Below are 5,310 nucleotides of genomic sequence, written 5' to 3' on the forward strand. Positions count from 1 at the left end.
CTAGTCACCACTGTTGATGCAACCTTTTATCCTGACCTCTGTGTGGCTCTGTCAGAGGGACTTTCCTTGCAGTGCTCTGCATACTCACTCTCCACGTACACGCGGGAGCATGCCTGTGACCTTTGCCCCCTCAAACACGTGTTCCCTTTACCTGACCAGCGCAGTCATCACGAACCTCTCCCCCACGTCTCACACACATCAAACACACGGCTGATAAACATCCTCCCCTACTGAGCAAACACACAGGACTGCTCTTTTTTTCTCCAGGGAGCAGCTCAATATAACAGCACTGGGTATGATCCAGTGATCCAGGCCAGCACTGCGCCTGACGTGGGCCAGTACTGTGCTTGATGTGGGCCAGCACTGCGCCTGGTGTGGGCCAGCACTGCGCCTGGTGTGGGCCAGCACTGTGCTTGATGTGGGCCAGTACTGTGCTTGATGTGGGCCAGATCAGGACTAAAGGCCCCCAAGAGGCAATACTGTCGGGGTCCATTCCTCTCGTTCTTAGAACTGGACCTGGTCTCTCGCTCTTAGAACTGGGCCTGATCTCTCAGTCTTAGAACTGGACCTGATCTTGCTCTTAGAACTGGACCTGATCTTGCTCTTAGAACTGGACCTGGTCTCTCGCTCTTAGAACTGGACCTGATCTCTCAGTCTTAGAACTGGACCTGATCTCTCAGTCTTAGAACTGGACCTGATCTTGCTCTTAGAACTGGACCTGATCTTGCTCTTAGAACTGGACCTGGTCTCTCGCTCTTAGAACTGGACCTGATCTCTCAGTCTTAGAACTGGATCCCCTCCTAGACCCAGCTGGTGTCTTCGTTGCCCCACTCTTTCCCAGAGAAATCTTCTGACTATTAATACCCATCCAGACGCATGTGGCAGCTGTGCACTTGCAGATGACACACAACCCAGGGAACTACCTGCTACAGGAGGAAACTCCTCTTTGGCCATAACAAGACACTCAGATTTATAGAACCTTCTAGAACATGCCCTGTACGGTATAGTCACAAGAGAACGGCAAGTTACTAGGAAGAGGACAATCACACAAGAACTCTCAAACCCCAGTCACTAATGGACTGAGAGGAGAGCTGACTCTGGAACAGACCTGTGCCAAACCAGGGCCACATCCACGCCAAACCAGGGCCACACCCATGCCAAACCAGGGCCACACCCATGCTAAATCTGTGCGGGATCAGGGCTGGATCATTGCGTGGTCAGCTGCTCTCTTAGTCACAGCAGTCACTTCTCGAGGATCATTGAGACTTTCTGTGCACTGTGTGCAAGTTTTTTTTAAGATACGTGTGTGTGTGTGCGTGCGTGTGTGTGACTAACTGTAAATCTCACTCGAGTGCAGAGTGTATAGACCTCTGAGAGGTCGCTGGGTTCGCCAGCAGTGCTTATGTAAGGTGGGGTATCCTGCCTGCACGTCTGTCACAGACAGAGGGTTTCTTATGTAACTCAACACCTCCTACAAGGTTCCTCTACCACCCTCACCCTATTAACACTCCCCAGCAGACCCCACCCCCCACCCCACCTCAACAGACCCATAAATCTCCATGACAACGTGGCTGACATGTCACTCCCTGAGTTGCCAAGAGGGATACTGTAAGTAGTTGACAGAGTGTAACCTACTAGGATGTCAGTAAACTTGTATGAGCAAAGAAGTGAACTGCCTCTGGTTTTGAATAAGTGAGAAAATCTCCTTCCATCCATTGAGAACATTGAATTCCTCTCTCTCTCTCTCTCTCTCTCTCTCTCTCTCTCTCTCTCTCTCTCTCTCTCCTCTCTCTCTCTCTGTGTTTATGTGTGTGTTATTGATCGATTATTGAAACGGATTGGCCACCACAGCACCTTATGTCTTAATGATTGACTTCCAGGGAAAGTACTTAGTATTCCTCGAAGCACCTTATCATCACTGTAATCAGCCCCCGCAGACACGACACACCAGGCACTGAAGGTCAGTGTCAGAGCACTGATGCATGCTGGGACTGCATGACCAGAGAGCACTGATGCATGCTGGGACTGCCTGACCAAAGAGCACTGATGCATGCTGGGACTGCATGACAGAGAGCACTGATGCATGCTGGGACTGCATGACCAGAGAGCACTGATGCATGCTGGGACTGCATGACAGAGAGCACTGATGCATGCTGGGACTGCATGACCAGAGAGCACTGATGAATGCTGGGACTGCATGACAGAGAGCACTGATGCATGCTGGGACTGCATGACCAGAGAGCACTGATGCATGCTGGGACTGCATGACAGAGAGCACTGATGCATGCTGGGACTGCATGACGGAGAGCACTGATGTAGGGGAACAGCAGGGGCAGCAGTGATGATGACCAGTCTCAGTTCACTGTTACAGAGGAGGGACCCAGAAACACACTCTCCCCCTACTCACACACACACACAGAAACACACACTCTCCCCCTACTCACTCACACACAACCTAGACAATAGGAGAGGAAACACGTGCCCTAACCCTGGCGCACAACCACCGTCGATAGAACTGCGCACGCACACACACACACACACACACACACACACACACACACACACACACAACCTGTCCTAGGCAATAGGAGAGGAAACACGTGCCCTAACACTGGCGCACAACCACCGTCGATAGAACTGCGCACGCACACACACACACAACCTGTCCTAGGCAATAGGAGAGGAAACGCGTGCCCTTAACCCTGGCCCTAACACACACACAACCTGTCCTAGGCAATAGGAGAGAAAACGCGTGCCCCTAACACACACACACACACACACACACACACACACACACACACACACACACACACACACTCACACACACACAAGTTCCCCATGACCATGCACACATGCACGGATGTAAGGGATACACCTTCAGCCTCTAGTCCTCGTAAGGAAACTACCTCAAGGACTAGCAGAAGAGTCACATATATCCACTGGGATCATCTCTCCATATAGACACAAAGACCACGCCAGACAGACACACACACACACACGCGCGCACACACACACACACACACACACACACACACGGAACATTCCCTTGATCTGTAGTCCTCTAAAGGGAACTTAGACCGAGGCTAATGGAGGTTAGCATTTCCACGAAAGGGAGAGGTCTTAGTGCTCTGGCACTCTTCTACAGCTCCCCTCCCCCCATGCACATATTGCTGCCACACACACTCACACACACACACACACACATATATATGTGTGCGCTCACACACAAGCCCATTGGCTGTAGTAGTTGGAGCTGGGCCAAATGGTGTCATGTTCTTACAGTAGGGTTCAGCAGGGCAGTGGAGAAGTGTTTAAAATGTGTGTGTGTTTTGTGTGAGAGTGTGGGGGGAGGGGTTGATTGAGTAGCGCGTTTGCTCCTCTCACGGACACACACAGTCAGTCACAGACCTCTTTCACGGTCAAACACTTCATGTACATGCACACACTTCTCTCTCAGTCACAGACACACACCTTTCTCACGGTCACGGACAAACACACACACCTCTCATGTACGCTCCACTCTGAACACCATGCTTAGGGGTGCTGTCTGTCCATCTGTCCACTGCCAAACGTACCGTACCACACCACACCACACCACCCATGCAGCGATGAAGGCCAACCTACCCGGCAGTGCCAGGACAAGGGGAGATGATGATGATGATGATGATGATGATGACGACACTGTGTACAAACAATGCCAAAGTGGCCTGGTGGACTCTGGCACATGTGTCATCAGGACTGGCACAACACTGAACAAACAAACACACACACACACACACACTAAATAAAGGATAAATGTCACCCTGGTTCAAGGAAGTCATGGTTTGTTTATTAGGACATATGCTGACAGCACACAACATTAAAATATATATATATATCATATACACACTATGAAGTCATGGTTCATTTAATAAGGCATATACTGACAGCACAAAACATGTGTATATGTATGTTTTTACATCCGCATACCCTCCTAACTTAAAATCATAAATATAAAAAACACAGCTAAAAAAATAAGTAAGAGCAGAAATAAGTCCTTGCAGCTCACACCATGTTCTCTCAAGAGCATCTCATCTGAGGCCACTGGTGAGTGTCTTTAAAAGGCCACATCTTACAGTTAACACACTGTATGTGTCTCACAGTTATATCCAAAACACCTACCCTTTCATCATATGAGCTTTCTGGGCAGTGCGTGTCTATTCTAGTCCTACGTTAGCCGAAGAAGGCAGACGCGCAGTCACATTGTGTCATAAACCTGTTTCTACAATCTTTTTTTGTTTTTTTTAATGCTTTCATTTTCAAGTGAGTTTCATTTCAGAAACGTGATATTTCCACCACGTTGTTGCCCCTCGACCTGCGTGTCCAACGGGTAAACATAAAAACAAGCGGGAAGGCCAATAATGTTTTGACTAGAGTAAACACTGTTTACTAACACAGCTGGGGGTTGACCTGTCCTCTGCTGAGGGTCCTGCAACAGGATCGTCTTGCCCTGTCCCCATGTCCCCTCTCTCCCCGTGTCCCCTCCGTCCTCTCAGAGGACTCATTCATCTGGTCACTTTGGCATCGAAATGAAGGACTTAGTCCCAGTAGCATTTAGCAGCAAACTGGTTTGGCTGAACTACCTGCCTTTCGGTCTCCTTGCCCTAATCCCCACACACACACACACACACACACACACGTGACGTCAAGAGCCGGATCTAGTGCAGCCACTACTACTCCTGCCCATCCATCTGTGTGTGAATCTCTGCTCGTTCTGGACAGGAAGTGGACAGGAGAGTATGTTGATGTAGAGAAAAGAGAACGGGTCCCAGTCTTTCTTTCCTGGGTAGCAGCATTGGGTAGCTTTAGCGTGTAGCTAATGAAGCGGGCAGTGAAGTGGATGTGGAGTCACAACCACTTGCACTCAGCTGGCCAATCACAGCCTGAGAAAACCGGGCCATGACTGTCCCTGTCAACCAATCAAATCCATAACCTGGTCCAAACCACCCACTTCGGGGCAGTATGGGGGATAGGGGTTGCCATGGCGCCTGGTGTGTGAAGCCCAGCCCCCTCAGTCGCTTTGTAGCGTCTCGGGGGGTGCGTCCAGAATCTCGAACATGTCGTCGATGACCTGCCACAGGCAATTGTCCAATGGGAAGTCGTTATCCACTAGGTTGACCAGGAAGTAGTTGTCATGGATGTACTGGATGATCATACGAGACGGAGACTCTTCCTCGTACAGCTTCGCCCACTGCTCAATCCACAGAGCAAAGGCTTCGTCCTGAGAGAGAGACACACACACACACACACACACACACACACACACACACA

Source organism: Clupea harengus, chromosome 4 (genome assembly GCF_900700415.2).
Source record: "Clupea harengus chromosome 4, Ch_v2.0.2, whole genome shotgun sequence".
NCBI lineage: Eukaryota > Metazoa > Chordata > Actinopteri > Clupeiformes > Clupeidae > Clupea > Clupea harengus.